This window comes from Myotis lucifugus, unplaced genomic scaffold (genome assembly GCF_000147115.1).
Source record: "Myotis lucifugus unplaced genomic scaffold, Myoluc2.0 scaffold_25, whole genome shotgun sequence".
Classification (NCBI taxonomy): Eukaryota; Metazoa; Chordata; class Mammalia; order Chiroptera; family Vespertilionidae; genus Myotis; species Myotis lucifugus.
The window spans coordinates 10,619,863-10,639,409 of record NW_005871073.1 but is presented as its reverse complement, the minus strand read 5'-3'; positions in this window follow the sequence as shown (position 1 = coordinate 10,639,409).

Genomic DNA, 19,547 nt, shown 5'->3' with positions numbered 1-19,547 from the left:
ATACTGAAGCTTCATTCTGCGTGGTCTGTGAAAAGGGCAAAATGTATTACATTTTAAAATACCACCTCTATCTCAAATTAGTCATTAAAACTTTGCCCAGATCTTGAATATTGGGGCAATGGGAAAGCCGGTGCGCAGCTGGGACACCGTCTTCTTGGGAAAATACAGGAGAAAGCTGCCTGCTCATAACTCTTCAAAAATATGTGTGAGGAGGAAATGGAAACATTTAAAAAGTGGACACAGATACCAAAGACTTCTCAACTGGGAAGGGTTAAACTCTTGAAGAAATATAATGTGTGTTTGTTCTTGTATGTTCCAATTTTTCATCATTTCTATTTGAGTCATAAAGACTTGCTTTGTAATTTAGCATGTTATTTTACAGCTTTGATATACTTTTTTAAATGTAAAAATAAAAAAATACCATAAAAGAATGGAATGTAATTTTTTTCAGTTTGTACTTTATGGATATATAGAGTATATTATGTCATATATATATATATATATATATATATATATAATTCCTGAATATTTCAAGTTTTAATATATATAATCGTTGCTTTATTTTGTTCTTTTTTGGACGTTGTGATCATTTCACATTACTGAGAATCCCATCATTTATCACAGAGGTTAATCTTTGATGAAAGGAAAGGGATGATTGAGACTATTTTTAAAAGAGGAAGAGAACATAATGTATCTTAACTTAAAAATGAGGTATTTTTTTATTTAAAAAATTATTGGATTTGGGTCTGTTTCATAGTTCCCCAGGATAAATTTCTATTCCATAAATCTCTCATGAGGATGAAGCTTTCGAGATAGAATGTGGGCTTTAAAGTTCGACAGGCCTGGCTGTTCCATGTTCTAGAATCTAGATGGTGTGACCTTGAGCAAGTTACTCACCTTCTTTGGAACCCACCCTCCACAGCTGTAGAATCAGGCGCACCACCCCAGGTTGGTATGGGGTTCATCTGAGGAAACGTGGCCGCTCTGGCACACAGTGGGTCCTGGGTGAACTTCAGTTCTCAGCTTCTCTAAAACCGTCGGAGGCTAATATCCACATGCTCTTAAGTGCTCATAACCAAACCCTTTGTGCTTTAAGTTGGCAACATTAGTGTTGGCTTTAATTCCCATTTCAACAGAGATGTATTTGATGAGAGGAGGGGGGAGATCACTCTAAGAGCATATGGAAGTCTTGCACGTTGGCCTCCTTTCTTGAAGAGAAACAAACCACTGGTGATTCTTGGTTTCTTGCCTCCTCTCTCTCGAGGGGTCTTCTCTTTCTCGCTGAGGACCCCAGCTTCTTTTAAGACCTCCATTCCAACAGGCCGTCTCCAGTTTACTATTTGCTGTTAAAAAGCAGGACTTCGTTGAGGGCACTTTAATTTCAGCCAAGGATCAAGTATGTCCCCAGCCCAACCTGGAGTAAGGAGTGAACCACACCGTAGTACCAGCCCTGTTCTGTGGATACAGAACATTACTCTTTAAGACTTTAAAGCAAACTTACCAAAAAGGAGGGCCCCTGTTTATATGCTTAAGCTTCCTGACACCTGTGTTTGTTTAGAGGCAATATCTCCGTGTCTGTACTAACAATCTGATGATATACTCCCATGATAGAACCAAGTACATTATTTTTACAGCATGATTTTTAATGTCAGGGAAAAACAAGATCTTGTCCCCAGGTGTTTGACTCTTTCCCTCTGTAATCTTAGATACGGTTTAAAACCTATTTCTTTTAGGTAATCTTTATTATGCTAGGCCAGTGGTTGGCAAACTCATTAGTCAACAGAGCCAAATATCAACAGTACAACGATTGAAATTTCTTTTGAGAGCCAAATTTTTTAAACTTAAACTATATAGGTAGGTACATGGTTATTAACTTAATTAGGGTACTCCTAAGCTGGCCTTTGCTAAAAACGTCCTCAATCTGATTGAGGTACGTTCGCTGAGGTCGACCCCTTCCAACTCTCCCATCCACACTCGTCTTGTATACTTGTTTCATTTATCTCCTTTCGTTCATCCTCTCTATATGTCCAAACCATCTCAACATACCTTTCTCAATCCTCAACACTACATCTTCTTTCACTCCACAACATTCCCTAAAATTAACTTAATAAACTTTACTTACAGTTTTAAGTCAACTTTGCACTGTATGTGCACGCCCGCACGTGATATTTTGTGGAAGAGCCACACTCAAGGGGCCAAAGAGCCACATGTGGCTCGCGAGCCGCGGTTTGCCAACCACTGCCATAGACCAAATGCAATCAAACCCATTTGGCCTATCTACTGAATTAAACTGACGAGAATTGCCAGAATCTCTGCTCTCAGAAAAATGTGAAGGTGCCCCTGCATATGGAAAGAGAGGGGCTCATGTAGCTTCACACTGGTATTCCCCAAAGGACCCGCCTGTCCTTGTCAAAAGAAGATAAAACAGTTGAAAATGACAGCGAGGATGCAACCTCAGGCTCCTTAAGGCAGATTGGAGAGCCAGTCATTCCCTGGCAAAAATGAAGCAAAACAAAACCCAAAGAAAAGAAATACGGTCTTTATGCCTAAAGAAATGATGTTCCTCCCAAATAAAGAACATTGGCGTACGCCCTGACTGGTTTGGCTCAGTGGATAGAGCGTCGGCCTGTGGACTCAAGGGTCCCAGGTTCGATTCTGGTCAAGGGCATGTACCTTGGTTGCAGGCACATCCCCGGTAGGGGGTGTGCGGGAGGCAGCTGATCGATGTTTCTCTCTCATCAATGTTTCTAACTCTCTATCCCTCTCCCTTCCTCTCTGTAAAAAATCAATAAAATATATATTAAAAAAATAATAACTTAAAAAAAATTTTTTAAAAAAAGAACATTGGCATACACTGACTGAAATCACAGTGGTGGCGTTCAATAAGAGCACTAAATGGAACAACCCTTGTGGCTTTCTGTTAGAATTTCTCTTTGCAATTATAATTTTTGTGTGATCCAACTTGAGCGGGGGTGGGGGAGGGAGAGAGAGAACTTCCCTCACTTTCTAAATCATGGCTCAGTGGTGTGTTATAAAACACCAAGAACGGAAAAGCCATTACGTGGAGTGTAAAGAAATACTTGAGTCTACAATATCATTGAACTCCTGGAGTCAGTTTCAGCAGACATGGTCGGTATTCCCACAAGAGTCTGGAAAATGAGCTTCTACTTTTTTCTGTCTGGAGTTGCAGTTAGTGTTATTATTTGCTCCGTGGCTCACTCCGGGTCAGACTGTTCTGCAGTAACACAGGTGGATGTTAAAACAGGGAATCTGTTGAAAAGATTGCGGAGGAACTGCTTGCCTAGAGCAATTCTGGATGGCAGTGAGCGATGGTAAGGACAAATGCAGCTCAGTAGTTAGTACCTTCTAGCCTGGGGTCCTGCGGGTCAGTCACCTGCAGCCCTTTCGTGTATAATGCGGCTTTGTGTCCCGGTGGCATCCGCTAAGGAGGGGATCCTAGAAATGGAGGTCACTGAATTCTTAATACTTGTGAACTGTAATGTTGCTCTGCATTTTTTTTTGATCAGCTTTATTTGTGAAATACGATATGCAGTTTTAAAGGAAAATTCCATAAATTTTTTTTCTCTTACGTGGGCTTTAAAATATTTTAGAAATTTAAAACCAGTTATAGAAAGATTTCTTTATCTTCTTAAAAGTAGCAGAAGGAATATAGCTATGATTTAAGATATAGAAATTGTTTTGTATTAACTGACGTGTTTTATTGTCAGCAATGACATTGTTAAACTGTAACGTGTAAACTTTGCCAAGAGTACAACGTGTCCATTTGTGAGCAGTCACACAAGGGGAACACTATTTTATGCTTCTACCCATTGAATTATTATTCTAGTAAACAACCTGACATAAAATAGACCGAAACTCCCATTTCTTAAAAATGATGTTAAATTACAGATCAGTGGTCCAAAATAAAATTTGAACTGACTTAATACATAATTCAACATGAGAGGGGGAAATAGATCTTTTTCCAACTGAGGAGAGACATAATTTTTTTTTCTTTTGTGAATAACTTATTTTCCCTTTAGTAAGTTTAGGACTTGCCTGAACCACAGCCAGCCTTAAGAATCCCTTTGTTCAGAAATGTCCAATGTTACGCAGACTAAGGAGCAACTTGGGGGTTGAAAAATAGATCCGTATTTCAGTTTCTGACTTGAGGCTATTTTTAAAGAAAAGTGCTGAGAGTTCCAATTGAAAAGTTGCAAATGCTCCAGGACACTGTGCCTGGAAATAAGATTCCTGAATAGTGGAGCTTGGGGATGGTTAGGCTGCCCTCACAGCAGTGAGCCTTCCAGTACATCTTAAGTATAGTGTGTCTCGCACGTTTTGAATGGTTCTTCTCAGATTTTCCTTGGATGTAACTTTTTCTGTTTTGTTTTACGTCTTTTCTGTAATTCTGATAAACCCAGGAGTGTACATGTCCACGGGAAAAATTCCCTCAAACTTGCTATCTTCAGTCTCCAGATCAAACCCTGGGAGGCCCTAAGGGAGGGTCCCAGCCCACTGCCAACACACACAGATCACTGCTTATCACTCTGAGCAGACGGTCCTCCGTGGGCACTCACACAGCTCTCCAAGAGGGCAGGTGTCTGTTGAGGTTAAACTAATATTTTTAGAGCAAGAACAAGAATTCTGAGATTTTTATTAGTTAATTGTGTTTTCTAGAAAGGAAACTTTAGATCCCCTGTAGTTACCAGAAAAATCCACAAAGCACTTAATATTTGTTATTGAAATTACAGATTTCAGAAGAAATTACCAAATTAACCCGAGTCTAAAATAGTGTGGGAAATTCATATATACTGCTTTTTTAAAAATATTTTGCCCGGGAAACAATTTGGGGTGTAGTCTCATTTGCTGTTAGGCGAAGACTGATTAAGGAAAATATTTCACATTTAGACTCTGGGGGAGAGAAATATGAGGTGAACTTTAAAAGACTAGACTTTCAGGGCATTAAAAAGGAGCTAAGTGCAGAACAGTTTATGAAAATGATTTCTGTCAAATACGGTAGTAATAGTGCTCCGTTGTTAAATTGCCATAGAGCAATATCTGATTGTACAGTTCAATTATAGAAATTTAAAAATAACTCAAAAACTGCTTATCTTAAAATTCAAAGTAAAGGTATATTTTAGCCTCAGCAGAGCCTTTATTTCCTGAAGGTAAATATCAACCATGCCATTCCGTATATGCTATTAGAACTGTCTTCAGTGTTTCTGGTTTATTTAACCATTCTCTTGTGCTCCCAAAAAAGTGAATAAATCCAGGTAAAAAGATGTCAATAATGGAAGATTTCACTTTTGATAAATTTCAAGTTTTCACAGTAGTCTCCCTTCTCTCTTTGAAGCTCTAGGCTCTTGGGAAAAGGAAACATTTCTGTCATCATTTTATTGTTAGCCTGTGACAACACACTATTTTATCATAGCTGCTTTTAAGTACTCAAAGGCAGTTTCTACACAGCACCGAAAGTTCCCGATGAAAGAGTGGGTCAGTCCGATGTACTCGCAAGTGTTTGCTTTTCAGCCCAATGTTCTGGCATTGCATAAATAAAGCTTCAGAAACCCCAGATACCACAACTTTGAAGAGTATAATCGCCTTGTGGTCATGGATCAGATTCCTGCTTACACTTTTACGTTTTTCATGTAGGTATCATGAGGCTGCACAGATATGTAAAATACAAGGTAGAATCAATCAAAATATGGACAAAAGAAAAAGTAAAAATCAGGTAGAGCCAGGAATGCAATTAATGATACGAATGATATCCACACTGTTATAGACGGGTCACAAGGCCCACTCCCAGCTTTCTAACTGTTCTTATCAGGAGGTGAGCCTGGTAGGTGTTTCAGCCTGCGAAGACCCAGAGATACAGAAAAATCAGTTACTAAGAAGTGAAAGTGGTCTTGCTACTAAGCTCAGAGAGGAATTTCCCCTTGGGAGACCGATGTGGGCAGAGTGTGGAGACATAAATAGCATCATCTATCACATTCCTATAGCAGGTGCAACTCACTGAACTCAGTATTACAGTAGGTGAACCCTTTTTTATTATTGAATTTATTGGAGTGACATTGGTTAATAAAATTATACAGGTTTCAGGCGTACAATTCTATAACACATCATCTGTATAACTGTATTGTGTGTTCATCACCCCAAGTCGTCTCCTTCCATCACCATTTATCCCCCTTCACCCTCTTCTACCTCCCCCCACACCCCGTTCCCTCGCCATACTGTGGTCTGTGTCTGGGAGGTTGTTTGTTTGCTTTTCTTAATCCCTTCACCTTTTTCACCCAGCCCCCCAACACCCTCCCCTCTGACAGCTGTCAGTCTGTTCTCTGTGAGTCTGCTTCTATTTTGTTTGTTTATTTTGTTCATTGTTCCACATATAAGTGAAATCATATGGTGGTACTTGTCTTAATTCAATGTACCTTTTAGAATTTCTGGATGAGTAGACTGTGGGTCCTTCAGGCAATCCTCTCTGATTGTTTTTTATAAATAGTGCCAGTGAGCCCAAGACTTCATTATGGAAAAGTAGCTGGAATACAGCAAAACAAGGCCAAGATTTTTCCAAAGGGGGAGGAGGGACATCTTTGAGTCTACTCAGGCACATAGACAAAAAAATGTGGGGAGCTTTCATGACCCCTGTTTTTTTAACAGGGCTGACATAGATGCACTCTCAAAAAATTGTAAGGTTCTTTACCTGGACTCCTCATGATCAAAAAAAAAACTAAAACAAAACTCAATAAAACATGTATTGAATGTAGACAATATTGTTTCCTGGTGTTGTCTCCAAGATGAACTATTTGAGAATGCACACCCAGGCAACTAAATATTTCATTTCCCCCAGATTATTACTTATAAGGCAAATAAATAATAAAATGACTTTGACTTTAGGCTATCTGAGCTGTAGTCTCTTGTTTTTGGTTATTGCTTTGTTATTAGTAAGTTTGTCTTATCAGGCCATTCCTAGTTAGGGGGTAAAATAAATCAAATCAGAGTTCTTGGCTTTCTGCTACTATAGCAGAACAAGCATCTGTTTCATCCAAAAACAATATAGGATCCTCTCTCTCCTAAATAGAAAGTTGCATGTGGAGTGCCTTTTTTTCTTTTCCTCTTGTTTCCTTAAAGGAAACCACTGCAGTGAACCATTCTGGTCCAGTGAACCATTCGTGCCAGGAAGTGGCTAATCCCCTTGATCAGCCACATTTTTTAGTGGATTGGCAGGTCATTTTGCCTCAAAAGTAGGAAACAGGTTCCACCTTTTTCTCTTCGCTCAGCAGAGCATGCCCTGTGCCTCTGTTTCTTGTTTCCTTGTGGAATGTCTTGGGACAGGTGGGTGGAGTGGAGGATGGCTCGGTTGGGTTTTTAAATCAGATTCGCCCTGCTGGCTGATGAGGCTGTTCAGCTCTGACAGAAAGTAGGAGGCCTACTTAAAGGTCATTGCCAGTGGACCCTCAACACAGCTGGTATCTGATCCCCATTTGTCCTGTGTCTTCTCCTAATTAGCCATCGGGTGGAGGAGAGGACGTGGGTAGTGATTGGCACCCCTTGTCAAAGCAAATAGGGCTGCTGGGGCAGGAGTAGGTGTGACCTACTGTAGAAGACTGTGTGACAGCATTCCTTTCTAGCCTTTGACATCAGGTATAAAGTAGATGAATTTCTTTTTTCTATGAAAAATTATAAAGATATTTCTGGGGCAGTTTTTTATTGTTAGTAATGTAAAAGTTCTTCTTTTGCCATTGTCTCTGAATGGTATTAGCATAACTGTAATAGACATTTTTGGTATTTTATCATGCTGACCTTACTGCCTGAAATTCTCTCCTACCTTCCCTGCTTCCATGCCCTTTTTGGGGGTCTAATTCCAACTCCAGCTAGAACATGTGTTTCCTGAGGTCAGGGAGTTCAAATTAATCATCTTTGTATCATATAATTCATTCATCCCTTACTCATTTATCCATTAAAATAAAACATAACACCCCAACATCTGGTTAGCATCTCTTATCTGGTAGGCGGCCTGCCAGGCCCATGGAGATGCCACTGTCAACATGGGAGCAGAGAGACTGTCTTCACGGGGCTCACAGTCCATGGTGAATACCTCATGGCAAGAGGATTTCAATTAAGTAACTGGAGCCCTGAGCGCAGGCCTGACACAGCATCAGCCAGTCCACACACATCTGCTCAGTGGACGAATGAATCAGTAGTGATGGAAGCGGCACAGGGTCAGTGTTCTCAGTTTTTCATGTGGATGGTCTGGCTTCCCAGACTAACATTTAATAGCAAATAAATAATATTAAGTGAACATTTGCTGTGGGTAGGGCACCTTGCTAAATGCTCTATATACATACACCATTTTATTCATCTCAACAACCCTGTCAAGTAAAAACACCCTTTAATGTCCATTTTACAGATGAGGAAATCGAGGCTCAGAGTGTAAGGAACTTGCCCAATCAATGAGCAACTATCAGAACAAGGATTTGAACCAAGTCCAAAGCTTATAAATTCAAGCACTTTGTTGTACAGCCTTTGGGAGTTGTCTGTTTGAATTCTTTTTAGTGAATCATGGGCCAGGGCAACCTTAACAAAGAAGCCATCTATCAGTAAGGAAACCAACTATTCTATTGAAAGTAGATAAAAAATATCTTTGTCAGGAGCCCAGTGAACCTAACACTTTCTGCTTTTTGTCATTTTCCAGAGAGCCAGTGATTATCCTAGAATGGTTGTATCTGCTAGGAATTTTCTGGGTGTTACATCCAGATAAGTTAAAGAAGAGATGCCTAGGATTCTCATAATAAAATTGTCAGGAATTTTTAAACATAAAGTATAATTTTATACTTTACCAAGGGACCTAATGATTCTGGACAACACATTTATAAATAGAACAAGGGGTAAGGGGTAAGGAGTCATTATTTATAAATAGTGACAAGGAACTGAGGCAAATGAAGTGTGTTGCTTCCAGTTTGATTTCTAAAGGAAAACAGTGAGCATGGTTAATATTATTCGTATATAATTACTTTTCACTCACCCACTCAGGTTATTTCTATAATCTCATAGTTTATAATATTTACTGTCTCTTTATATTACTTGGATTTACAAAGCTAGTATTGAGCAGGAATTAGGATTTTCCCCCCTTAATAATAGTAGTAACAGTAGCTAAAATAGAGCTTTCTGTGTGCCAGGCATTGTACTAAAGCTTTTACATGCATTGTTTCGTTGAATCATCACAGCAAACCTATGAGACAATCACTATTATAAACTCCACTTTAAAAACAAGCACTCAAAAGTTGGAGAAATTAAATAATAGCTCCAGGTTAGGGAATCAGGAGAGGTAGATAGACTAATATTGCAAGGCCACACCACTAGCATGTACTTGATGTTATACTGAAAATGCAGTCTGGCCAATTCCAATGACCACGAACTCAATTCCTCTCCGAGGCAGCCTCCATGCAAGGCTGGCCTAATGGACACTAAACTGATACTATGAAAGGCCTTATCGTCCAAAATACAGGTTTCCCAGCAGCAAAATGATTTGAGGAAGAGACTGGTACTAATTTGATCATATACGTTTAAAATTTGTTTTGAAATGAGATAGCTCTCCTAAAAGTAAATTATTAAAGAGCACAGTCATTAAGATAAAATTTAGTACCTATTTTACTAATCCTTTATTTTCTTCTAAGATGTTTCTGGTTCTCTTCACCAGGCCTGAATGGAATGTTCCCCCCACCACCACCCCACCCCCGAGCCATTCTGAATTTGTTCAAGTTAGAAAAGCTCCCTGGGTGTAGCTCTAGCTCCATGCTTCCAGCTGCCTTGTTCTGTGCCAGTGTCTTTGGCTCCTTCGGCAAAGGCGCTCTGGCATGCCAAGGCTGTCTTATTCAGGAGCTTAAACAGATACTCCAGAGGAGAAGAGGACAAGAATAAGCAGCAATTATTAACTGTGCTTCTGGGTATCTATTCATTATCATACAATAGTTAAATTTGCTTATTAATGACTTTGCTACAGGTCCACCTCCCAAATATATTCCAGAGACAGACTACTGTATAGGCACAAATGTCCTCCTTAATTAGTTTCCAAGCTCTATTAATGCTGACAGTTATATTTAGAGCACAGCATTGTAAGTAACATTTAAATAAACGCTCACAGTGTAGTACGTTCGCTGTCCACTCCCTCTCATGCTAACATGACCAATGTCACCAAGGGTCACTATACTTGTTCTTAACAGGCGTATTTCTAGACTATATATTTATTTGTTAAAGGGGGGAAATGTTGGCCCTCATTATTTTAATGAGAAAAAATGTCATTCAAGTTGTAAGAAATTATATAATATTGGCACAGAAGTTGTCAGGAAAGCAAAGGCACCATGTTAAAGTGTACAGATCTGTACCTTCCTCTTCTACCCATGTCAGCCTACAGGAATTTCCTTTTTGCTGAAAACAATTAGGACACTGGATGAATTATACAAAATAGTGGTTTCCAGACAGCGTACAACTGGAAGTATAGGACTGTGATCCCTGACGGAAGAAAAACAAATGACGTGAGGTTTACAATTGTCCCCGCTTACTGTCTGGAGGCAGTTTCCAGCCACAGAAGAGGGAAAGGGAACAGACTAGAGCCTGGTGGTCTTGCTGAGCTGAAAGGACAAAGATCACAATTTGGAGAGTCTAATGTGGTAACATTTTCAGGATGCAGTGCTGGAGATGATGGAGCATCAGAGAGAGAGCATCCCAGGGGGCTGAGAAATTGTTCCTTCTGTCTTTGGCTGAGAATTGATCTGTGCATGCATAAGAGAAACTGCCTAAGACTAAAGAAAGAACCACGAGATTTAAGAAGTAATTTGTGGGAGAAAATACTTTATACATTTACAATAAAGTTTCAAATGTTATGTAAGCTTCGGCTTTTAAACCAATTAGATTTCTGTTGTTTTAGAAAATTACTAAACTTTATTATTACTAAAATTACTAAATTTTGTTACAAAATTTTTTTATTTTTCAAAGTTTATTATTACTCTGGCTGCAGTGTGTATAATGAATTGGAGAGGGGAAGGCCTTAGGAGAAACCAGTTTCCAGGGGGCTTTTTAATAGTTCCAGCAGTGTGGAATGAGGCCATATTTAGGAAGTCGCAGTGCACGTGGGTTTAAGAGCCCTTCCAGTGGTAGAAATGTGGAGAAGGGTGAGGAATTCAGGAGGTGTCAGAGATGACTCGAGGTTCCAAGCTTGGTGACGAAGAGAACAGTGATGGCATTGACTGAGTTGGAAATGAAGGATGTCAGCAGGTTTATGGGAAAGATGAGTTCAGAAAGATGAGCACATTGAATACAGGGTACAAAGAAGAAAAAGAAGAAAGTCAACAGAAGTTTAGTAGTTCCGAGTGAGGATGTCAGGCAGCGCTGGAGGCAGATGCTTACAAAAGTTACTTAAGCTCTCAGTGCCTCAGTTTTCTTTTCTGCAGAAGGGTGTAGAAATAGCATATACTTCATGGATCTTTAAGAAGTTTGAATATAAAGTCATCCAGATGGAGCAAGTGCATAGAAGGGCCCCATCTTTGCATGCAGTGATTTGGCCATTGTTATTGGTGGGAGAGCAGTGCTAAGGACATATGGGAAGAGCACTGAACTATAATAGCTGGTGACTTTGAACCAGATATTCAGCTGGACCTCAGTTTGTTCATCTGTGAAAACAAGGGATTGGATAATTCTCTCTGAGGCCCTTTATAGCTCTTACACCATGGTATGATTGTGTTGAGGCTAAAAGAAAACCTTGATACCGATAAGCCATAATGGAAATAATTCCATCACAGATAATGGAACAATCAATGACATTCAACACATTTTAGTAACTTTGTGTCCAGCCTAAAACATATTTTTTGCACAGTAAAAAAATTTAGACATGGTAAAGTTAAAAAAGATTTTTGAAATTCATCTCTGGAGTTTTTTTAAATTTTATAATTTCAACTGTACCTCATTCTAATGGCTCTTTCTGCTTACCTGCCACAATAAATTTTCTTCAGGTTTCATATAAATGCAGGGTTCTGTTATGCTTGTCTTATCGATATCACAAAACATCTGTCTGGATGTTTACTTCCTTTGCAAGAATAGGGTATTTCATTTGCCAGAATTTTCACTTGTTAAAAAGAATCCCAGATTCTAAAGACAGGGTACTAATTTACTATTTTTTACAAGCTTTTGAGAGTATAGTGCAACCCTCTTCCAATTAAATTTCTAGAAATTTTTATTAATAGGACCATGCTAAGCACATAAACAAAGCTTATTTGCACTTGGTATGTTTGAGGAAAAGCTTATGAGGAAATAGCCTTTAAGGAGAAGATACAAAAGGACTCCTTCTTAATAGCACACCTGCTCCACCACTTTGCCTTTAATAGGAGCGATTTCATTCATTCTCATTAACTTCTTTTATCTGTTACTATAGGCCTGGTGCACGAATTCGTGCACAGATGGGGTCCGGCTGGCCCGCCCCAATTGGGGCGACAGGCTGGCTGGGGGGAGGGGCCAAGGGCAGTTGGCGGGTCGGCCCCACTCTCAATCAGGTGGGGGGGCCTATCGGGGACAGTGCTGGCCGGGGGGCAGGGCTAAGGGTGGTTGGCTGGCCAGCCCCGCCCCCTGGTCGAACTTCCAGTTGAACTCCCAGTCAAACTCCCTGTCAAGGGGACAATTTGCATATTAGCCTTTTATTATATAAGATGGTTATCAACATTTAAATATTAAAATCACCCACCCACGTGTATTAAACAAAATTATTTTTCACTTATGTCCTTTATAAGTTGCAATATGCAGAATATGGTTGAAATAAGCAGATGAAATCCAGTAGGTCATCTATAAAAATCTGATCACTTTATTACCTCATATTCATGCTGACAATGTCTTTCATATGACGTGTTTTGTATTCACTTTAGGTACATTTTCAAGATGTTCAGCTATCAGAAATTAGAAGCCAAATAGAAAAACTTGGTCACAGTTTATACTATATATTTTCCAATTTTTCATGTAGGCAGGCTTCAAATATTTGTGAGGGAGAAAACAGTGTACTTGAGAAGCCAATCTTCAATGCTCAGATTACTCAAAAGGCTTACCGAATGTGTGTATAATGTGTGCATAAATGAGAGAGAGAGAGACATGTTTTACTTCATGAAAGAAAATCTGGCAGATGTGACTAGCTTTGATTTTTAAAAATTTTTATCAATTGAAAACCACTTGGACCATTAACTCTGCATTGTGTGGAAAATGCTAAAAATGCCACTGAGGAGGGTCTCCTCACTCTTGTCTTCCAATGCCAAGCCACCTTCATTCTGAGGTCTGTGGTTTTGTGCAGTGGCAGAGCTTCCTTATTTGATGCCATGAAAGGTGAAATCCCAGAGAATATGAAAACTGTATGTGAAATCTGGTCATTTGTACTTCAGTCTAAGAAGACCATTTAAATTTACATATATACTAGGGACCCAGTGCATGAATTTGTGCGCCTTGAAAGGAACTATGGGCCGTGAGGCTGCAGTAGGCACAGGGGCGGGTCTTGGCCCATCCTCCGTGCCCCCGCCCAGCCCCTCGCGCCACGGCCCCTGGTCACCTGTCTGCCTGCAGCCCCGCTCCCACCACCACCACTCCCACGCTTTGACGGCGCTGGCCCCGCTTGCACCCACTGAAGGCGCGAAGTTATTGGGGCCAGTGCCAGCAACGGCTGTGAGTGGGGCCAGCGCCACCAGCGGGTGCGAGTGGCAGCTGCTGCCCTAATCGCCCCTCAGGAGCAGGGGGAGGTGGAGAAGCCCTGAGGGGTGATTGGGGCCGGCAGCAGGTGCAAGCGCCCGGTGGGACCATGGCGCCCAGGAGCAAAGAATTTTCAGTAACCACCAGAAGCTCGCCCCAATGACAGCGACCAGCGCCCTGCCTTGGTTTGGTGTCCCCGCTCACCTGCTCCACCATCCTACCACAGCCAACGCCTACTATGTTCCGCGCATGCCTCCTGATGGTCAGCGCATGTCATAGAGACCGGTTGTTCAGTTGTTTGGTTGTTCTACCGTTGGGTCTATTTGCATATTAGCCTTTTATTATATAGGATAATTAATAATACGTTAATTTACTCTCCAACTTTTTAAGTGGGAACAACTATTTATTAGTAGTTTTAACCTTGACTTTTGTCTCAAAACATTTCTACTGAGCCAGGAATCTTGTTATACTTTACTAGTAAGTAAGTGGATTTAGTTCTAGCCCTGCTTCTGCCCCCATGCATGGGGAGAGTTACTTACACCTGGTGGGACTTGGTCTCCTGCTCTGTATGACTACGGAGGTCTCTTCTGATTTTAATGTTCCATGATTCTGTGAGTTATATCCTGTGTTAGGTTCTTTTCATTTAATTCTCCAGTCCAGAAACTTACCACACATATATCTTCATCTACCTTTGACATCTATTAGGTGATCAATAAATATTTGTTAAAGTAATGGTGTGTTTTGGTGTTTCTGATGGGTTGTGAAATTACTGTAATTTCCCAGCATTTTATATTGGGCTATTACTCATTTTTATTTTTGTTGAATCATATTATTGTTGCTTTAACATTTACTTTCTCTTTGCTATGGCTTTGTGCATGATTTAGAGTTGGTTTTTATGTGTTCTCACTAAGGTGTTTCAGAGAGGAAAAATTCTTTCACTATACCTAATCTTGGTCACTCTGAAAAGATAGATACAAATATTTTTATAATCATAAAACAATCCAGAAAATGAATTTTACTTTTATGCAGCTTGACTTTGCTGGTGGAAAAAAAGAAGCATTCTGAGTTCATTGGCAGGTTATTCCAAATCACTTGCTCTATGGAAAGAAATGTTACCCCAACTCTCCCCATTGGAAAACTGTCCGGATAGAGACAAATATTTGGTACTCTGAGCTTGTGGAGACCTATCCTTTCTTCTATGGCTCTTTGATGGTTGTACCAAATAGAAAAAAAATTATAGGAAAATAATTGTTTTCTGTTTGATGAAAGAATTTTAAAATTAAAACATTTGTTTTCTTAACACTAATGCATAATTTCCATTATCCATTTTCAATTAATCTTTTAATGCCAGCTATACTAACTAAATTAGTTACCAGGTAAACAAGGTATGTAGCATATTGTTTCTCTTAAAAAAATGCCTAATCCTATAGGATATATATTCATTTTTATATTTTTTCAGTATTTAACACTCTAATACAATAGTGGCTTAATACACAATTTACAAGGAAGAGACAGTTATGCTAGTAAAAAGCAAGCTTTAAAGCATTTAATTCATTGTATATTATGATTTGTTCTGAGAGACTAACTCAAGATTTATAACATTCAATTTTGAGCCCTAGAATAAATGAAGGGCAAGGAAGCCAAAACTTCCCTGGTGTTGAGGAAAAACCCTTGCTTCCTAACTTCCTATGAATGGCAGGCTTGTTCCCCACCATTCGTAGGGGAACCAGGACCTTGCAATTCCATACTTAAGCTTGTTTTTATTTTTAAGGAATGTCGGAAAAATTGTGGAAATTAATGTTTTTACTTTTTTCCCCTTAACATCTCATGGATTCTGACCTTTTCCTTGAAACTGGTTTAGTATGTGTTTCCTTTAAAATTGGTCATTGACCCAAAAATAAGTTTGATTTTCTTTTTCCATGATCTTCTCTAAAGAATTCTGTTAATAGCATACAAAATTGAATTACAAACTTTCTGAATAAGTGCTTTGAATTCTGGGCAACCTCGGAATAAAAGGCACAGCAAGAGTATACTGCGCCGAATGCAATTGGGCAAGTTGGTATAAGGGAAAGGAATGCAACTGTATGGCTGATGTGATCAACTTCTTCCAGGAGGTTATTAGCAATTTAATGGAATATGGTTATTCAGGCACAATAATAGCTGTAGTTGGAATGTCTGCTCTGCTCTTTTTCCCATACACTTTGGAATGAGTCGAATGTGACAGTTGCGCTTTCAACGAGCTTCATGCATTTTAAACCCTTTTTAGTCATAAAATGGGGTACATGGCATGTAGTCAGTGAGGACAAGGAGTTGGCAGCCTCGCTGGGTGTAATGGGATATCAGGTGTTTTCAAAATAACGAGGACCTGGATTCACCAGGTGCATTCTGGGTCTGCTCTGCATATCCACAAGAACAGAGGGCCTCTCTCTGTCCAACATTGAATAATCAATCATTTTGCAGTTGCAAGGGTACTTTCTCAGCATTTGGTTGAAGACTTAAACTTCATCACAGAAGAAATCTTTATTGATGTCCCAGAAAAAATTATTTTTGATAGCTAAAGATGTCTATTTTTTTCCCTCTTATCTGATTCATGTATATTCAGAGAAGAAAGGCTCAATGGATTATGACATAGATTTGTACCCTCAAATTTTAACACATATCCCAGTTGATCCTAAAATATTTCTTTAAATATTTAAATATTTTAGAAAGTTGTTCACAAATTCTCTTAACACCATAAAAAGCCGAGTCTTCCTTTAGGGTTAAGCCTTGAAGGATTCTGAAATTCAATACCAGGAGCTTTACTTATTGTGTTTGGGTGTACCTAAAAACAAAATACTATTTTGGAAGACAACTTTTGGGAAGTTTACTCTAAAGCAATCTCAACTTAAAGTGGGAATTCATTTTTACACTGCCTTATAATAATGCCCCACGTTTTATTAAGTGGAATGTGTGGACTTTATAATTTTATATTAGCATGAGCAAAAAATGTGTTCATAAACATACTTAATAGAAAATTCTGGAAGTTTATGTGACATTTTTAATAGTGGTATCTATTCATGGTGTTGGGATTACAAAGATTTCTAATGGTTTTATTTTTTCACTAATATGTACTTTCTAATTTCTCTACATTCAATCTGTGGTATAGGAGGTCAGGAGAGAGTGGGTTTCAAAGAGATCCCTCAGAGAGTTGATCTATATTTCCTGCAGTTGGAAACACTGTGGGCAAGAGTTTAGGACAGTGGTTCTCAACCTTCCTAATGCCGCGACCCTTTAATACAGTTCCTCATGTTGTGGTGACCCCCAATTTCATTGTTACAAATTGAACATAATTAAAGCATAGTGATTAGTCACAAAAACAATATGTAATTATATATGTGTTTTCCGATGGTCTTAGGCGACCCCTGTGAAAGGGTCGTTCAACCCCCAAAGGGCTCGCGACCCACAGGTTGAGAACCGCTGGTCTAGGAGACCTTGAAGGTAAGAGACTGAGTGACTATTTAGATAGGAAACCAAAGAGCACTACTGCGTTGGGCATAGCTGCACTGCCAGGGTCTGTGGAAATGTTTGCATGGACTGGAAATAGGCCATGCAGGAGCAAAAGCTGGGCTGGGTCTGTTTCAAGTGCAGTACATGGAGGTAGCCTAGGGAAGCAAGGGGACCCCCAAGAGTGAGAGCCTGGATGGAGTAACAAAGATGAGCCAGGGATGGATGGCCCAAGCAAAAAAGACTTCTGCAATACAGCGACAAGTGATCCACTCTTCCTTACCCAGGGTCACATTACTACATGGACATCTATACTAATAAAAGGGTAATATGCTAATTAGACCAGATATCTTCCAGATGACCTTCCAGACATCCTTCCAGACAAAGCCATAGTGGCAGGGCTGAGGCAGAGGCGGTTAGGGGTGATCAGGCCAGCAGGGGAGAGCAGTTAGGGGGATTAGGCTGTCAGGGAAGAGCAGTTAGGGTGATCAGGCAGGCAGGGGAGAGCAGTTAGAGGGTTTGAGCCTAAACCAGCAGTCAGACATCCCCCCGAGGGGGGTCCTGGATTGGAGAGGAAGCAGGCCAGGCTGAGGGACCCCCCCCCCCAACCCCTGTGCATGAATTTTGTGCACCAGGCCTGTAGTCTATAATAATAAAAGCATAATATGCTAATTAGACTGGATGTCCTTCCAGACAAAGCCAGGGCTGCAAGGGAAGCCCAGGTCCCGGGTGCCAGAGGGAAGCCGGTGCCGGCAGCTGGGGGAAGGAAGGTCTACTCTTTTTTTGTTTTTAATATATTTTATTGATTTTGGAGGAATGGAGAGGTATAGAGAGTTAGAAACATCAGTGAGAGAGAAACATTGATCAGTTGCCTCCTGCACACCCCCTACTGGGGATGTGCCCGCAACCAAGGTGCATGCCCTTGACCAGAATCGAACCCGGGACCCTTCAGTCCGCAGGCTGACGCTCTATCCACCGAGCCAAACCGGTCAGGGCGGAAGGTCTACTCTTGTATGAATTTCATGCATCGGGCTTCTAGTTTAGAATAATAAAAAGCATGCATTGACAAGCCATGTCCTCTGTACATGGATCTTCCTTGGGAGCCAGAATGGGCAGTCGTTGTAGGTAGTAGATGAGATTTTATATGTTCAGCTATTTCTCAACTTCTTCCTCCAGTAACAACCACCATTATCTACCAACAAACCACAGCTCTGTTCGTTTTTGCACATTTCCTTTTAGTTTTTAACAGCCATACTTTTAAAAGTTGTTGTAATTTAGTTTTTCATATAGTTTTACTGCTAAGTTTATTCACATTCTTCTTGTTCTTAGAGGTATCTCTTAGTTTCTCCCTGGTATGTATAACAATACTCTTCAGTTCATTGCACAAATACCAAATGACAATCATCACTAGGGAGGCAGTAAGTTAAGTTGTGCTCTGAAGACCTGAAAGAGTTAATCTACTTTTAAAAGTTTCCGAGTTACCATCCGGGAGAAACTGAAGTAACAAGAAAATCTGGCTAACTATATAATGTCAATCAGAAATACTTTGGGAGTGTATTTGCATAATACTAAAATGCTTTTAGTTTTGACAGCATAAACATGACTGTGTTCGGTAGGGATTTATTTCAAGATTTGAGTGTCAATTTTGTGATACTAAGTTTAGTTCAGATACATCCAAAAACTTTCAAGCTATACTCACTATCAAACAAAGTGGGGTTTGTTTGTTTTTTGCCAATAGATCGTGTGCTTTGTTGGACTGTAAGCTTTGTACATTTTATAATAAGCACATTCCTGTTGTGCAATGGGATGCATCTGATCCACAATAAATCTGGTTGAGAGACAATGGATCCTCGCCAGCTCAGCTCCGGTTCAAGGGAAAAGACAACCCATAGGGGCAGTGACATTTATGAGCATCTAACGTCATCACGTGCTGCCTCATCAGAAGAGAATCTAGATGCCATTAAGGTGATTTTACTTGGAGAATTACTCAGAACCAGATAGGAAGTCCCTTCTGTGTTGTGTCCCCCGTAGCTATCGCTCAATTGAATGTTCTGTTTAAAATTAGTTAACACTTTGTGGTCATTGGAGGCAGAGATAAACGTTTCTTTTTTTAAAGGAGGGCAAACCATAAGGGCAAGAAGGTTACCGTATTTTTCTAAAGTAAGTTGGGAAAGGCCAAACTCATTAGTTAGACGGTAATTCGTTTTCCTTGGTAAAACATTGACTGGAATGTTTCTATTAGGAAAATGTGATCGAACTGTTCCAGTCTCAGGACAGCTGCGCATGCTCAGAGGCGGCAGCAGACAAGAGACATTACTGGCTGTTTTTGTTACCGGCGTGTTAGAATACGG